Source organism: Sinohyriopsis cumingii, chromosome 5 (assembly GCF_028554795.1).
Source record: "Sinohyriopsis cumingii isolate HCF-2022 chromosome 5, ASM2855479v2, whole genome shotgun sequence".
NCBI classification, from domain to species: domain Eukaryota; kingdom Metazoa; phylum Mollusca; class Bivalvia; order Unionida; family Unionidae; genus Sinohyriopsis; species Sinohyriopsis cumingii.
This window is the reverse complement of record NC_142965.1, coordinates 140,516,975-140,536,249: the sequence shown is the minus strand read 5'-3', so window position 1 is coordinate 140,536,249 and position 19,275 is coordinate 140,516,975. Positions and strand designations below refer to the sequence as shown.

The 19,275-nt window shown below is 34.8% G+C and overlaps 1 protein-coding gene across 17 annotated transcripts in view; it reads right to left on the bottom strand.

Annotated features, from left to right (window-relative positions):
* The window catches only part of LOC149800365 (muscleblind-like protein 1), a 309,043-nt gene that overhangs the window by 287,697 nt on the left and 2,071 nt on the right, over positions 1-19,275 (bottom strand). Inside the window, exon 1 of one of the 17 annotated variants that reach the window (XM_089959994.1) lies at positions 18,332-18,457. The exons of the other annotated variants lie outside the window; for them this stretch is intronic. The gene's annotated coding sequence lies outside the window, so the exon portion shown is untranslated. Of the gene's footprint in view, positions 1-18,331; positions 18,458-19,275 lie in introns of those variants that run through there. 17 annotated transcript variants of the gene reach the window in all.

Here is a 19,275-nt window from a genome sequence, read left to right as displayed (position 1 = left end):
AAATGTATGAACTCAACAACATTGTTTAGACTTGCTGCTTCTATTTAATGCATTCTTCACTAGTCATAAAATCTGAAGAAAAAAATATTCTAAACAAATACTATCAATTTGTTTAGTGTAGGATGCAATGATAACTGACTGGCTTCATTAGTGTAGTGAGACCTGCAAAGGAATTGGTCAGAACAATGGAGAATATAGACAGGTAATAATATTATACAAGTCATATCATTAGAAGTGGTATTGTTTATATATCATTCATCCAAACATGCTTCAAGTCTTCAAAATTATGATTTATTTTCACTTATAATTCTGTCAATCCAACAGAAACTGCTTGGTTTTATGCTTCATGGCTCAGCACAACTTTCAAGGTTACATACAGCATTTCAAGGCAAGAATAGTGCCTTGTCCAAGGACACACAACATTGGGCTGACTTGATTGGATGCTGGCAACTGAACTTGCAGTCATCTTGTAAAGAGTCTGTGTTTTTAAGGGACTGACTGTAAATGGGGAAGGGAACTCGTTTTGATGCTGGAGGGAGCTGTGCTTTTCTTTAAAGGGACTGACTGTTAATGGGGAAGGGGACTCATTTGGATGCTGGAGGGAGCTGTGCATTTCTTTAAAGGGACTGACTGTTAATGGGGAAGGGACTCAATTGGATGCTGGAGCGGGCTGTGTTTTCCTTTAAAGGGACTGATTGTTAACGGGGAAGGGGACTCAATTGGATGCTGGAAGGGGCCATGCTTTTCTATAAAGTTTTAACCTCAAGATAATTTTTTTCAACTATTAAAATTGATATAATCTGATATTGTTGATATAATAAGGTCTTCTTAGCTATAGATCAAAGGAAGAATATATCTGTAGCGATCTGAATCCAAAATTAAATGGATGGTCCCTAAGCACCGATTCATTGTCGCTCTTCAATTCCTACTGATGCATGATCATGGTGTAACAATTCCTGCAACCATATGCCACCAACATGTACCGAACAAGGGCTTATCCAGTGTTCCAACCATGTGCCACCAACCTGTACCTCACAAGGGCTTATCCAGTGTTCCAACCATGTGCCACCAATGTGTACCGAACAAGGGCTTAATCCAGTGTTGCACCTAAAGCTGTGCAGAATTGCAGTTTCATTCAATTTTGTGCTAAAAATCTGGACTCTTGTGCATCTATTGGGCATGCTTTTTCATTACGGAAAAACTGAAAAATGTGTGCACTATTTATCTTTACTACACGTGTGTCCATGTCTTTTTTAGCTCAAGCAAGGACCAAAATTTATAAAGGCTATATAAACTTATTTTCCATTTTCACAGTATTTCTGGCAATCAAAATAATGAAGATCTATACCAGTCTACAATGCAAAGTCCCTGATGGTAATTAGTATAGTACCAGTCTGCAATGCAAAGTCCCTGATGATAAATTAGTGTAATGTATTTTTGAGGTTGAATCAATGATAAACGGAACTATATTTTGGGTGATAAATTAGCCGATATGAATAGTTTCTAATTTAATTAATAAATCAAAAATTTTAAAATAAAAATAATTCTTAAAAATGTAATGATAAACAATAGTAGATAACTAGTGTACACTATAGTTAAAGAAGAGCATAATCCAGAACAGAAAATTCCATGTTTCAGTTCTTTTCAGGTGAACAGAGCAAACAACACATTTAAGACAGCTAACTGTCTAAAGCAAAAAACGTATACAAACGCATCAAGTACCATCAAGCATTTTTCTTTGTCCATTTCAAATATTGTGTGTCCCCAAATTTGGAGGACAGTGGGTTGCAATATCCCCTGCCCTTGGGATTCCAGGTGCAGTATTGAGTCCATGAGGTGCAACACTCAAGTCCATGGCTTGAGCAGGCTTCTTTTACAAGGTTAATGTCCCATCTGAATTCTTTTTCTTGAATATAATACAGTGAAGCATATTACATTGTTGCCATTCAGCCTACCCTGGCAGACACTGGATCGTTATTGTTGGAAACAATGACCTTTAGTTGGTTCATTTAGTTTTGTTAGATCAATAAATATTCTATAAAAGCTCATGAAAACCATTATGCTGACATATGAACAATATGTGGAATTTTTAAAAAAATCAGACTCGACTATTACCAGGATATCATCTGTTTATCAGTTTAATAAATGTCTGTGTCAGAGATCTATCAGGGCGTGTATATATATATATATATATATATATATATATATATATATATATATATATATATATATATATATGTATATATATATATATATATATATATGCCTGTTATGTAATAGGTGTATAGTCTGACACAGATATGCACTGAGCAGATATAGGCCTGTTATGTAAGACCATACTAATTGGTATGAATGACATTAAAAAATATGAAACTCATCCAATTTGTAGGAAAAGGTGATTAATATCTTTTACCAGAATTTTAAAGGTTCGAGAACATTTTTAGGAGGCAATTAGCAATCTGGACTTGCACACAGCCATTTTCAGTGATTAACTTCCATTTAGCTATCGGCTTAAATTATTTTAAAAATTACTTCTCATCCTGTGGGGTTATCACAGTAACAACCATGTAACATAACTAAAATTTCATGCTTTAATTAAGAAACTGCTACCCACCCACCACTGACGAGATTAGTTTTCAAACCCTGACAACAAATGAAACCCTTTATTTGACATATATATTCCATAGTTTCTGAGATCAAGTTTCACATAATATCAACAGAACTAGTCCTTGTTTTCACATGGCCTTCCAGATAAATTTGCAATTAAAAACTAGTCCTTGTTTTCACATGGCTTTCTACATAACTTTGCAATTAAAAACTAGTCCTTGTTTTCACATGGCTTCTGCATAAATTTGCAATTAAAAACTTGTCCTTGTTTTCACATGGCTTCTGCATAAATTTGCAATTAAAAACTAGTCCTTGTTTTCACATGGCTTCTGCATAAATTTGCAATTAAAAACTAGTCCATTTTTTCACATGGCTTCTACATAAATTTGCAATTAAAAACTAGTCCTTGTTTTCACATGGCCTTCTACATAAATTTGCAATTAAAAACTAGTCCATTTTTTCACATGGCCCTTTGACATATTTACCTTATTAAAAAACACCTTGCTTCCAAATGGTCTTCTATATTTTTTTGTCATTAAAATTTAAGCAGAAGTGACAAAACTCTGGCAGAGTTAGCCATAAATGGTTTTTCTTATGTGTTACCAAACAATCACTTTTCCATATTAAACACCTGATCTTATAATTATGCTCACTCTAATAAATAGCAAATCAAATTCTATAAAATAACCTTCTGTAGAAATTCATACAAAAGATCATAACAGCAAATGTATTGAAATTTTTTCTTAAATTTATATAAAATTTGCAAAGTTACAATGATTTAAATTTATACCCAATATCAGTGTCCAAGTCTGGGCTCTAGTTTGGCTTGATTTTTGTAGATTTTTCAGCATATGATAGATTACATATACTTAGCCAGTATGTTTGGTGGAACAAAAACCTAGGAAAAAAAACACTGATTCACAGAAGTTACTGGTGAGCTTACTCGCAAACCCATCTTGGATGAACAGAGACTCAAGCCCTCACCGACAGAGGTGAGACATCAGTGATCTGTAAAGGCAAGCACCTTGGACCACTCACCCGCATTAAATGGCCCCTCTCACAGTGCTCTGGCCATCAAGGCAATGTGAACAAGCCTATATAATAACTGTCAGGTGGCTTGCAATCTGATTGGTCAGCCTCTGGAATCATTTGCAATCTGATTGGTCAGCCTCTGGAATCATTTACAAGAAGTACTAGATATCTACGGTCCCAATAACGTATGCTGACATCTTGTTTTCACTTAAAATCTATTAACATCAGTGGATACACAGTCAAGACAATATTTGCTGACTTCTTGTTTTCCCTTAAAATCTATTGACAACAGCGGATCCACAGTCAAGACAATGTATGCTGAGATCTTGTTTTCCCATAAAATCTATTGACAAGAGCGGATCCAGTCAAGACAATGTATCCTGACATCTTGTTTTCCCTCAAAATCTATTGAAAACAGCGGATCCACAGTCCAGACAATGTATGCTAACTTCTTGTTTCAATGGGAAAACCATGACCTTAATACCACCTATCTCAAGAGACCATGAAATGTGATGTCTTAAGTAATGTAAAAACTTGACTACTCAAAAAATGGCTGATTTTCTTCTTAGTTATACATGACTTTATTAGACAGATGAACACATTCAATATGACAAGCTTTTTCTTGTTGAATCCACAAAATCCTTTCATTTTCTGTTATAAGTGGCCACCACAATGAGGTAGACAAGGTGACAATATACTCAATCCAGTTTTACTGCCCACACACTTCATGTGCTTGAGTTGACAGCATCACCTGATATTACCTGGCTACCCTTGATGTAAATCAATGCTTACCTGCCAGGTGTCAATGGTTACCTGCCAGGTGGAACTGTACTTAATCTTAACATAGTAATGTACTACTTATCAGTACTTAAAGAAGTTGATTTACAAAGGTGTGAGTTATAGTGAGAACCACCATTTAGATTTTCCAATACAGTTTACAGCAGTTATAACTGCACATGCAAAAATCACCACCATCCCTTGTCTACAAAAATCTGCCCAGTTCTGATTTCCCTACTGTATCATTCCTGTATCATACCACAACCCTCTCCAACCTGCAGTCTGCACAAATATGGCATGTTCTCCACTAATTGCCTTCATTACAATTCCAGTTTTGTTTTAAAACTTGGTGCACATTTAATTCATTATTACAAATTAGATACAACTTTTGTTTGATATTTAGATTTTGATTCAAAATAAAGAGATGAGCTTCAACTGGTGTGCCTTAATTGGGCTGGCCGAGACACGATACTGTTTGTACATTTTTTCTATCATCAAAAACTTGTGCTTAACTGATTTTAGTTTATTAAACTGCCATATCCCATTATAAATGGAAAAGTTGAAAAGATACTTTCTGGATAAATTTCTATGCTGTTTCAAGATTTATCATGTCTTTGTATCTTTATCCAATAACGAAGTGAATCTGACCTGGATTCTTTTTGTCAAACTTAGTCTAATTCAATCAAACTGCTTTTTGTAAAAACTCTTTATCCTGTGTTTACTAACAGCAGCCAGATTCTGGGGCAGATTGGCACCATCTTTTCAATGCTATCTTTGTCCCATGATGCTTTCTGGTACAGTTGGTCTAATTCACCTTAGCATTTTTTAAAAATTAACTGAATAAAATCTTTAGTTTTTCTACAAAATTTAGGCAAATTCTTTTGTGCCATTTTTCAGAAGTCAGTGCAATAGTACTTTTCTATTTTTAGTAATGATGGCCATATTGAATAGTTGATGAGCAGCCATATTTGACAGTGAATCAGTTTTATTAGCATAAGAAGCTGTCATGGCTCAGTGGTATGCCAGCCTAGAAACAGAATGTGTGCAGGTTCAAATGCAGTTGGACTATAAGATCGTATACACTATGGCAGGCAGATGCAGCTTTCTCCAGTTCATGGGCCGGATAGCGATTTCTTAATTTCACAACATATCAAGTAACTGGAATATTTAAAACCAGGTTGCAAGTTGTAGGTTGGTTATATATGCCAGCTCTATACCTTTTTGACAAGTAACTGAAAAATTTAAAACCTGGTTGTAGGCTGTAGGTTGGTTATACATGCCTGCTCTATGGCCTTTTTGACAAGTAACTGAAAAATTTAAAACCAGGTTGCAGGCTGTAGGTTGGTTATATATGCCTGCTCTATGGCCTTTTTGACAAGTAACTGGAAAATTTAAAACCAGGTTGCAGGCTGTAGGTTGGTTATGCATGCCTGCTCTATGGCCTTTTTGACAAGTAACTGGTAAATTTAAAACCTGGTTGCAGGCTGTAGGTTGGTTATACATGCCTGCTCTATGGCCTTTTTGACAGCGTTACAATGATGGTATTCCATCATGAAGTACACACTTCATTACAAGAGAGTCTCACTATAAGGTAGTACTCTATGGCTCCCATTATAATAAGGGCATATTGTACTTCATTATAAGGCAGTCTCACTATAAGTCAATATTCTGTGGCACCCATTATAGTATGGGAGAACTATACTTCATATAAGGAAGTCTGTTTATAACAAGGTGGTACTCTGTGGCACCCATTATGAGGAGGGTACTGTACTTCACTATAAGGCAGTACTCCATGACTTCCATCATGAGGGTACTGTACTTCACTATAAGGCAGTCTCACTATAAGTCAGTACTCTGTGGCACCCATTATAATATGGGAGAACTATACTTCACTAAAAGGCAGACTTTATAATAAAGTGGCACTCTGTGACTTTTATTACAATGGGAGTACATTACTTCACTATAAGGCAGTCTCACTATAAGGCTGCACTCTATTGATTATTGTAAGGGGATTGCTGTACTTCGTTATAAAACAGTCCATCTATAAGGTTGTACTCTATGACTCCCATTATAATAAGGGAGTACGGTACTTCCTTATGAGGCAGTCTCACTACAAGGTGGTACTCAATGGCTACCGCAGTGATATAATAAGGGGGTGAGAAAACAACACGATATCAAATCTTCATGTTATCAAAGTTGCGCAGTTTACAGGCATGTCTTTGTGATAACCTGCCATATCTGCATGTAGAAAAGGTTCAGAGATCTGGAAGTTACCCATGACCCCTTTTAAATGACACAAACCAAGATAAAATTACTTATATCTGTCAAATACTGGATAGGTAACAAAAAACATCAGACATGTGGCTGCCCTTCAATAGAAATGGCAGAAATAGTGTGTTATAAGCAAGCTGCATGTTGTACATTTTAAAGTCTCCCTATATTGAGTAAAGTTACTATAGAAACAGCATTACATTGTTTCTCCTAAGCAGTTAGGGAGTGGGTTTTTTTTTTCACCCCTACTAAATTTTCTTGTAAAATGTGGGATAGCAGCTTGTCATAGGCAAAACTATCTCCAAGTGACAAAAAAAGAAAACAAAAGATCTGCATGAGTAAGGAAGGGCATGGTATAATTTTACTATTTGCTATAAACTACCCTCCCACATGTCATATTTAGATGGTAAAGAAATCTTTAATGAAACAGCTCAATAAAAAAAATGTAATGGACTGGGTATTTTACTGGTCCTTGCTTTGATACTAATTGCCTTTTCTTACTTTGATACTAACTGCCTTTTCTTACTTTGATACTAATTGCCTTTTCCTGCTTTGATACTAATTGTCTTTTCCTGCTTTGATACTAATTGCCTTTTCTTAAATTTATATACAACATCCAAATTAATGCAGTTTAACTGAACTAATTCAAAACTCACCACCACCCCCATCTGCATATTAGGCTTACAGCAGACAACTATTTATATGTAAGCCACTGACAATGTGCATGCCCTACCTCAGCCAACCTGAATACTTTTGTCTCCTGCCATTTACTCCTCATTAAGATTCAGTTTATATGACATGTCATTGATGAATATATTTTACAACATTATTTGGGATCGTCAAGATATTGTTTTAATGTGCTACAAATATGATGAACATATTGACAGTGCAACAGGACACACTGCCTGAACATGTCAATTGGTCAGCAAAGGACCATTTATCACACTGCCTGAACATGTAAATCGGTCAGCAACGGACCATTTATTTCCCAAACCTGTAACATAGGTAAAAGCACCTACTAAAATAACAAGGTTTTTCTGTAATTCCACCATAGATTGACATTTAAGGTGAACACAGTTTTAAAATATTATGATGGCTTTACAGTATTAAACACATGAAAACAAAGTAATATACTGGAAACAATTTCCTTGAAGATATAAATGATGAGCAAATGATATTTTACTGACTGCAATGTGCATGCTCATTTATTCATTTACCAATTTTGTGAATGTTTACTGCTGCAAACTAAGCCAAGCCATTTACACATATAAAATATTGCAGCCCTAAAATCACTAATCATGCTTTCTGAATGAGCTAAATGACATCATGACCAATAATTATTTAGAGTGTGTTTGGTCACATGACTGCTTGAGTGAGTGTTCTCACAGTGATCAAATACTATCCTTTCAACCATGCTTGGAACATCTGGAACTTAAACTGATAGCGTGGTCTATACTGATCAAACAACATGGATTGTGCTTACAAAAGAAGCAATAAGGTGTCAACTTTGAACTAAATTTTAAAATTAGTTGTTTTGGATATTTGAATTCATGCACCATTTTTAATTTAGGACCAACTAATGACACCATGAGAAGTGTCAAGGTTTTTAAGATGACTGCTCTGGTGGCCATACTGGAGGTTGACCAGAACAATTTTCATTTAGGACCAAACAGACATTATATGTCATTTGCTATAATAAAAAAAAACAGTGTCAACAGGACATCCTGTTCACAAAAGGTGTGATAAAAAGATTTAAAAGATAGTTGTCATGGTGGCCATACTGGATATCGGATCAGCACAATTTTCATTACAACCAACAGACAAGTTTGTTCTCTCTTTTTAAATGAAAATCTCATGCTGCTTAAATGACCACCCATTCAGAAGGAGCAGTGCAATAAGATTTCAAAGGATGCTGCTGTGGTGACCATATTGAATGTCCAAATGGCACCATTTTCACTCAAGTCCAAGTAGAACAATGGGATGTGTGTGTGTGTGTGTGTGTGTGTGTGTGTGTGTGTGTGTGTGTGTGTCTGTGTGTGCATGTGTGTGTGTGTTAAGATTAATCAGCCTAAATAAAACTGAAACAATGACAATGATAGGGTCAAAGTTAAAATAGCTAGTCTGTTGTGACATTTTGTTTAGGCATGTCAATAAGCAATGTCAGTAATTTTGCCTTAAATGTAAAAATCCTTCATAACGATGCTATGAGATTTGATTAACTATATTAACAACTTTATTCATTATGCATTTTCATGAGCTATGGCTACATGCCAATACCCACCCACCCCATCCTCCCTATTTATGTGGAAACCCCCCCCCATCCACAGTCTAAAACATTGGCAGCTATGGAATGAATACATATATATATACTGCCAGTTATGCTATGGATTCAAATAATGTGTGTGTGTGTGTGTGTGTGTGTGTGTGTGAGAGAGAGAGAGAGAGACAGAGAGAAATTGTGGAAAGTCATACTAAGGGTAGGTCATCCTATGTCCTGATCTACACTGAAGAATCAGCAATGTCTTGCAACAGGCACAATGGAAAAATAGCCATATTTTTGTCAAAGTGAAATATATGTGTATGACACAAAACCAGTCTGATTACAAAGTCTTCAATCACATGACTTCTCATTTACATGTCATTAGCAGGCAACAGCTGTACAAGATTTATATTCAATAAAATGTATGCCTCATAAATTATAGAAACTTGAATGTGTTCAAGGAACCTTTTGAAATAAAGTTTGAATATTAAGATTCTGCTCTTCTTTTCAGAAATTAAAAGTGATCTCATGGTGATTTCCTGCTGAAAGGTATATTGGACCCTTTTATGGATCATGCTCAAGGGCTGTTTAGTCCATAGATGAAAAGATCTGCATTACGTATTCATGTCAAATTTCAAAAGGATGATGCATTATTCATGATCCATCTCAGTGAGAAGTTCTCAATCACAAATCAATGACTCCCTCTGTCAACTCAATGGCAATTTTCTTTGGGTACTTCAACAAAAGTACATCCATTCAACAATGTCACCCTATCATTCCATCAGAAGAAAATGCTTTGTAATTTTAACTTTGTAGAGTCACAAACAGAAAGAACAAGTTTCAAGTAGTTGATACACGGCAGGCTGGGACATGGAAATAAGCTGTCTTTTTTTGCAAACTCTGACACTGCAAAACCAGCATACAGAGGATATATTCTCACCTTTTTAATACAGCTGTCTTACAACAGCTTTGATATCTTGTCATTTTAATACAGCTGTCTTACAACAGCTTTGATAACTCATCATTTTAATACAGCTATCTTACAATGGTTTTGATAACTCACCATTTTAATACAGCTGTTTTACAATGGTTTTGATAACTCACCATTTTAATACAGCTGTCTTACAATGGCTTTGATAACTCTACTTAAGACTTCTGATTTGCACTGCAAGGCTTTAAATTTTGAAATTAAATTTTTTCAACAAAATTATGAAGGAAAATATGAACTTTATTCAGCCATAGCTCACCTGAAAGTTTAAATTTTTCTTGCCTCTTGTCTACACATGCCAAACAGGAAATGTGGCAATGACTGGTAAAAATGTGCCAAGCCTGGTAAACACCCTTAAACTCCAATATCAAATAAAAACTTCGCCAATAAATTTTGTAAGATTTGGTAAAATACACTGTAGACTCCAAAATTCAAACCACTTTTGCCTTATCATTTGGTGAAGTTTGGTTAAATAACTTCTAGACTCCTTAATCCAAGCTAAACTTCTGCCAGAAAATTTGGTAAGGTCTGGTACATAGTCTATAATCATTAATAAAACAAAACCTATTGCCATAAAATTTGGTGAAGTCTGGTAAGATACCCATTGCAGTAATCCAATACATAATTGTCATTAATAGGCTTGTTTGACAACTGAATTCATTTGTATACCTTAAAAGGGTATTTGTATTAATATAGTGACTTTAAATCACCCAACTTAAGATGTCTCTATGACATCAATACCATTTCTGTAAAAGGCACATGCAGCGAAACTGGACAAACAGTTATGTAATATTTTGAACACCCACCAAAAATATGAAGCCCTTTAAAACAAACAACTGAAACTATCAATAAATCATTATTTGTCCTGGATGACATTTCATCACACAATTTTAGTGAGAACAAACTTTTCAAAAATTAAGCACAGAAAATATTCTGTTCTAAAAATAGATACAAGTATTAAGATTCAGATACAGTTTTTGTTCCTGGCATGATATGATATTCCTGTTCCTGGCATAATATTCTGACCTTGTCATGGTATTCCTGTTCCTGGCATAATATGATATTCCTGTCCCTGGCATAATACAATATTCCTGTTCCTGGCATAATATTCTGATCTTGGCATGGGATTCCTGTTCCTGGCATAATATGATATTCCTGTTCCTGGCATAATATTATATTCCTGTTCCTGGCATAATATTCTGATCTTGGCATGGTATTCCTGTTCCTGGCATAATATTATATTCCTGTCCCTGGCATAATACAATATTCCTGTTCCTGGCATAATATTCATGATCTTGGTATAATATTCCTGATCTTGGCATAATATTCCTGATCTTGGGATGACATTCCTGATCTTGGTATAGTATTCCTGTTCCTGGCATACTATTATATTCCTGTTCACAGCATAATATTCCTGATCTTGGCATAATATTCCTGATCTTGGCATGGGATTCCTGTTCCTGGCATAATATGATATTCCTGTTCCTGACATAATCTTCCTGATCTTGGCATAACATTCTGATCTTGGCATGATATTCGTGTTCCTGGCATGGTATTCCTCATCCTGGCAAGGTATTTATGTTCCTGGCATTATATTCCTGATATTGGCATAATATTCCTGTTCCTGGCATTATATTCTGGTTCCTGGCATGGTATTGCTGTTCCTGGCATAATATTCCTGATCTTAGCATGTTATTCCTATTCATGGCATGGTATTCATGTTCCTGGCATAATATTCTGATCTTGGCATTGTATCACTGTTCCTGACATAATATGATATTCCTGTTCCTGGCATAATCTTCCTGATCTTGGCATAACATTCTGTTCTTGGCAATAATATTCCTGATCTTGGCATGGGATTCCTGTTCCTGGCATAATATGATATTCCTGTTCACAGCATAATATTCCTGATCTTGGCATAATATTCCTGATCTTGGCATGGGATTCCTGTTCCTGGCATAATATGATATTCCTGTTCCGGACATAATCTTCCTGATCTTGGCATAACATTCTGATCTTGGCATGATATTCATGTTCCTGGCATGGTATTCCTCTTCCTGGCAAGGTATTTATGTTCCTGGCATTATATTCCTGATATTGGCATAATATTCCTGTTCCTGGCATTATATTCTGGTTCCTGGCATGGTATTACTGTTCCTGGCATAATATTCCTGATCTTGGCATGTTATTCCTGTTCCTGGTATGGTATTCATGTTCCTGGCATAATATTCTGATCTTGGCATGTTATTCCTGTTCCTGGTATGGTATTCATGTTCCTGGCATAATATTCCTGATCTTGGCATGTTATTCCTGTTCATGGAATGGTATCCCTGTTCCTGGCACTGTATTCCTTTCTTGGCATGGTATTTAGACGATAGTTACACAAAAAAGTCAAATCAGAAATTTGGATGTTGGGTTTAATCAGATTAGTGCAGGGGGAGATAATTGTTCTGATACGCTGAACTTTTATCATTTCATCACAGTGTGACATGCAATCCAATAAGGGGGGGGGGGGATTCTGCCTCATTGAGAAATGACAACCTGCTTTAATGTTGATGTTGTCAGATGCATTTCTGAGATCATTTATATCATGAACTTCCAATGAATACTAGTTGACAAAGATAAAAATAAAGTGAATACCACCATTTAAAGGTATGTGCAATCAAATTCTCAAAAATGATACCCATTACTGAAATATTACCAAACACTTACATGACCTGCATGGCCTGTACTTAACATTTCTGCCATATACAACCCGACACAAGTATAGTTGAATAATACTCTTAACAACTAAATACAGGTAATCAATGAAAGCATCTAACTGTTCAATGCAAAATGTTGGTTTTGGCATGCAATCTAGAAATAAAGTTCTTGCATTATCGTTATCTGATATTTTAATATTAATGAAGGTTACAGTTTATGTCATGAAAACAGCAAATCATCTCTGTCAAAATGAGGAGCCCAGTTGGCACCTGAGCAGTGTAATCAAAAGTACAGGTGAATTTACTCTCGGATCTCAAAGCCTACCTGTTCTTCCCTTGCTGGCAGTTTTATCTTTTTTTTTTGTTGCTAATTTTAGGTGACTAATGCCATTTTCAGCATGTGATAGGTTATACAAGGCAGCAGTTATATTGGGTGGAAAAACAACCAGGGAATACCCCAGGAAGAACCACTGACCCATCAAAAGCTAGTGACAAGCGTTCTCATACGTTCACATTGGTCAAGCTGAGACTCAGACTTGTTCATTCTGAGGTGAGATGTGTGAGTGATCTATAGAGGTGAGATGTGTGAGTGATCTATAGCAGTGAGATGTGTGAGCGATCTACAGAGGTGAGATGTATGAGTGATCTACAGAGGTGAGATGTGTGAGTGATGTATAGAGGTGAGATGTGTGAGTGATCTATAGCAGTGAGATGTGTGAGTGATCTATAGAGGTGAGATGTGTGAGTGATCTATAGAGGTGAGATGTGTGAGTGATCTACAGAGGTGAGATGTGTGAGTGATCTACAGAGGTGAGATGTGTGAGTGATCTATAGAGGTGAGATGTGTGAGTGATCTATAGCAGTGAGATGTGTGAGTGATCTATAGAGGTGAGATGTGTGAGTGATCTACAGAGGTGAGATGTATGAGTGATCTACAGAGGTGAGATGTGTGAGTGATCTACAGAGGTGAGATGTGTGAGTGATGTATAGAGGTGAGATGTGTGAGTGATCTATAGCAGTGAGATGTGTGAGTGATCTATAGAGGTGAGATGTGTGAGTGATCTATAGAGGTGAGATGTGTGAGTGATCTATAGAGGTGAGATGTGAGTGGTCTATAGAGGTGAGATGTGTGAGTGATCTACAGAGGTGAGATGTGTGTGATCTACAGAGGTGAGATGTGTGAGTGATCTACAGAGGTGAGATGTGTGAGTGATCTATAGGTAAGTGCCTTAGACCACTCAGTCATCAGGGCCCCCTGCAGACAGTTTGCAAAAGCTGTGGCAGTGGTGTTATACTGGAAAGCAATTTCTACTTTTAGATTTCCCATATTTTAAAGACTCAATATTTTGCTAATATTTAAAGAAGTATCAACAATAAAACATTATCATATCGGTTACTATATACAAGATTCTTCTGCCCTATACCAAATAGTGCCATCACTTCATGTACAAAACACTGTTCAAGAATACTCTTCAAAACAAACTATGCAACAAAACGTCTATGCAACAAAATACATTCCTATTAATTTGTATAAGGCTAGTGTGTTGTCAGTAGCTTTTACTAACAAAAATGAGTGCACATGTCTGTGATAGATGAATCTCAGTTTAAAGAATAAAAGGCAAATGTCTAACAATTATTTGTGACTGCTGAAGATTAAAGTAACTTGTACAGGGTAAGTATCATTTTGTATTGATTTTTCACCACTTCTATCGATATGTGTATCAATATGGCAACAGTATCAACGAATCTTTTCACTCCTATTGATTAAATATGATTCCATCTGAGTGTTCTGACAGTGAGCAAGTTCATGACTTTAAATGTGAACAAAACACATAGCAGGGGTACACAACCTTTATCGGCCAAGGGTTTTTGGCTTAATATATGTAATATGATGCATAAAAGAAAGAATGAATAACACAATTGTTTACATAGAATTTCTGCAAATTTTATGAGAACATCAAAAACTGTTACAAACTTAATTTACTCTGTACAGACTATATTGAAAAATAAAGAATACATTAAACTGTCATTAATTTGCACAAATTTTATACAACTGTAAATAAGGTAGATTCCTTAAAATCTGAAACAATTAAAACACACCAACTAATGTGATTCCCAGTTTTATTACAGTGGGAAATGATGAAGTCAAAATGATTCCCAGTTTTATTACAGTGGGAAATGATGAAGTCAAAATGATTCCCAGTTTTATTACAGTGGGAAATGATGAAGTCAAAATGATTCCCAGTTTTATTACAGTGGGAAATGATGAAGTCAAAATGATTCCCAGTTTTATTACAGTGGGAAATGATGAAGTCTAAATGATTCCCAGTTTTATTACAATGGGATATGAAGTCTAAATGATTCCCATTTTTATTACAGTATGATATAATAAAGTCTAAATGATTCCCCGTTTTATTGCAGTGGGAAATGATGAAGTCTAAATGATTCCCATTTTTATTACAGTGGGATATGATAAAGTCTAAATGATTCCCAGTTTTATTACAGTGGGATATAATAAAGTCTAAATGATTTCCAGTTTTATTACAGTGGGATATGAAGTCTAAATGATTCCCAGTTTTATTACAGTGGGATATGATGAAGTCTAAATGATTCCCAGTTTTATTACAATGGGATATGAAGTCTAAATGATTCCCATTTTTATTACAGTATGATATAATAAAGTCTAAATGATTCCCAGTTTTATTACAGTGGGATATGATGAAGTCTAAATGATTTCCAGTTTTATTAGAGTGGGATATAATAAAGTCTAAATGATTTCCAGTTTTATTACAGTGGGATATGATGAAGTCTAAATGATTTCCAGTTTTATTAGAGTGGGATATGATGAAGTCTAAATGATTTCCAGTTTTATTACAGTGGGATATGAAGTCTAAATGATTCCCAGTTTTATTACAGTGGGAAATGATGAAGTCTAAATGATTCCCAGTTTTATTACAGTGGGATATGATGAAGTCTAAATGATTCCCAGTTTTATTACAATGGGATATGAAGTCTAAATGATTCCCATTTTTATTACAGTATGATATAATAAAGTCTAAATGATTCCCAGTTTTATTACAGTGGGAAATGATGAAGTCTACATGATTCCCAGTTTTATTAGAGTGGGATATGATGAAGTCTAAATGATTTCCAGTTTTATTACAGTGGGATATGATGAAGTCTAAATGATTCCCAGTTTTATTACAGTGGGATATGATGAAGTTTAAATGATTCCCAGTTTTATTAGAGTGGGATATGAAGTCTAAATGATTCAATTTAAAATCCATGTTCCTATTTAGTGCAAATTCAAATATTGAAAATTTAAGGTAGAAAGTTGCTTTCCAAACTAAAAATGTGGACAAATATTTAACTAGAGTGGAATTTCATGAAAAATAAACATGTACAGCCTGTCTATACATGATGTACAATCACAGTCTGATGATTTTTTGCACAATCTTTAGAACTTGAACAAATCATGCATTCCATAATTAAACTCTCCTTAAGAAATTAACTAAAAATTACTTTCTTCATTTATATGGTCTGTGGATAATGATGTTGAATAATGTAACCAATCACCAAATTGAAACTAAAAAATAACAGTAACAATAACAATAATAATAATAATAATAATAATAATAATAACAATAACAACCTTTCTTCTTCTAATTAAGCAATGAGTAGCACATGTGGTAGTGCTAGTAGTGCTAAAGACAAATTCAACTACTACAAGACTTGTCTCCCTTTAGGACTCTACACTCTAATTACATGTAGAATATTTACATTACTAAAAACAGAATCATTCTTTTTTTTCATAATGAGTGAAAGCAATAATTCATCAAAGAATTTAGAATTATTTCATACCAAAAAAAGAAAACTATTTCAAACAAATACGTCTGAAAATTTAAAGCCCTTATTGTACAGTTGTATATTAGGTTCGAAAATAAAGATTTTCAGCTTTAAAAGGGTATTATCATTACATTAAAACTGACCATCTTGATGGCCAATGGCTAGTAAATTAAAACTGACCATCTTGATGGCCAATGGCTAGTAAATTAAAACTGACCATCTTGCTGGCCAACAACTAGTAAATTTTGACGTCTCTGAAATTGTCTCATTGGATGGAATATTTACGATTCCAGCAGGACTAATAAACTTCTCAATCAATTCCTTCTGGTTACAAAATCAATTACGGTAAATTCTAGGCCTGTCCATAACCAAATATTATCAAAACAATTTCATACTAACATCAGAGAAAATGAAATGACTGAAAAGAAAAAGAGAAACAACATCAATTTAAAAAATAAAATATCTTGAATAGCAGAAAGACTTATCTAAACTGTAAAGAAAAATGAATTAAAAGGTTATGATTAAGTCGTGTATTAATGTACTGTAAATAATGCCTCACTCTAATGATTGGCTGGTGAAATCACATGTCATTTCCATTTATCACAAAATGACTTTCTAGGTTGGCCACTCCTTACAATTTATGTGAGATGTTTCTATGAATAATATATAAATATCACATGAATCTGTAATAAGCATAATCCATTACTGTCTAATGGCACAGAAGGACTAAAGTTATTATAGTGCTGGCAAAATACACCCCTAGGACTCTCTGAAAATGTACTCAGATAACAAAATGGAACTTTCTAAATGCAAGAAAATACATGTATATGTGTGTAGATATATTTATTACTGGATTAGTGTTACCTGGATTAATACATTTAATAAAATACAATATACATACAATATTTGTTCAGTTTTACATTACGTAAAGCACCTCTTCACCTTACAAATGACAAGGTCTGACAAATATGAAATTTAGATTGTAACCCGCTGAGCACCTGTCATTAACAAATTATTCTTTCTGAAGTATTTTCTGAGGTACTGTTTGAAGATTGAACAATTCATTATATTATCACCACAGCCCACTGGAGTACCTCACCTCACCTCAGTGAATGGTATATATAGCTTAGGGACAGTATTCTGGTAGACCTTGGGCCCCAGGCCCAGCATTCTGGTGGCCCCTGGACTCCACGCCCAGCATGCTGGTAGCCTTTGGACTCCAAACCCAATATTTTGGTAGCCCTTGGACTCCAGGCCCAGCATTCTGGTAGCCCTTGGACTCCAGACCCATTATTCTGATAGCCCAAGGACTCCATGCCCAGAATTTTGGTAGTCTCTGAATTCCAGGTCCAACATTTTTGCAGCCCTTGGATTCAAGCAAAAGATTTGTCTAACCCTAAAATTCATTATGTTGTCAAAGAGGGCCAATTGAAAGGCTTAATTTCTGTATAATTTAAATGTACTTCACGGCCCTACAGTCTACACTACAATTTTACTGAGAAAAAGTAATTATCATTTGATAAATCTTATACATGTGCTCATTACAAATGAAATTTATGAAAGGTGTTTAATAATTTCTGCCTTGTACTTTCAAACAACTGAAATTACGAAGTATGTTTCAAAACTTTCATCTGCAAAGAGCATTAACGCTAAGAGAGATAGAACAGAATCAGTTCTCATTTAAACTGACAAATTTGCCAACAAAAAACGTTTCAATCGATTCCACTAAACATGTATCATGCAATGTATTATAAAAGATGAAATTTACAAAATATGATAACAAAGATGATAACAAAGATGCAACAGATTTGATCAGCTGAGTCTGCCACTTGACTTGACAAACCTTACCTGTGAACTCAATAATTTCTTCTAAATGAAATGCCCTTTAAAATAGCTTCTCAACCATCACCCGATGTACATCCCGTGTACAGAGTGCAGACATTGTACTAAAATGAGCCCAGCTAATTCCACTGCTTGTCATGCGCAGGTAAGGCAGGGTTAAGGCAAGTCTCGTGCAGATAAGGAATGAGTCAAATGGAAGAACCTTCTGTATTCCTAGAGAGCACATTATACAAGCACTTATGTTTCACAGAAGAGGAAAGCATGGTTTAGTCTCCTTATAATGTTGTAATAACTATATTCAGGAATTTCTGTAACTGGAAAATAAATTACTGCGATAATGCTGTAACTTTCAAAGGATATAAATAAATGTTCAAAGGTTGATCTAAGCACCATATTTACTTACTGCATGTGAAAGTAATTTCTGAATTTTATATAACCCCAGGGGCAATGAATACTGATATATCTATTCTTTCTTTACCAATGCATGTGTTTAAAGGATAATTTGAATTTTTTAATTTACGGCATGCAAAATGAATTTTGCGATTCTAATAGACATATGTGTGTTATATATAATTCAAGGGGCAAATAATAAGGGTTTCAGTCTTCAAATTCCAGACTGTTTTATTGTATATCATATGTGATAATTATTGTAAATCATATATGATAATTAGTGTGTATCATGTGATAATTACTGCATATCATGTGATAACTGTTGTTGTATATCATATGTGATAAATATTGTAAATTATATGTGATAGTTATTAATTCTCTGACAATATGCATGTGCATAACCTTTTTCACTAGTCTTGATGTCGGCCATGACCTTAAAGATATTCTTATTTAAAATTGAAAAACACAAAACCTTAAATACATTTTTTTTATAAAAAAAATGTCTATAGGATTATTTTTTAGCTCCTCAGTGTCTCGAGTATCTAACCTTCCATTTTCTT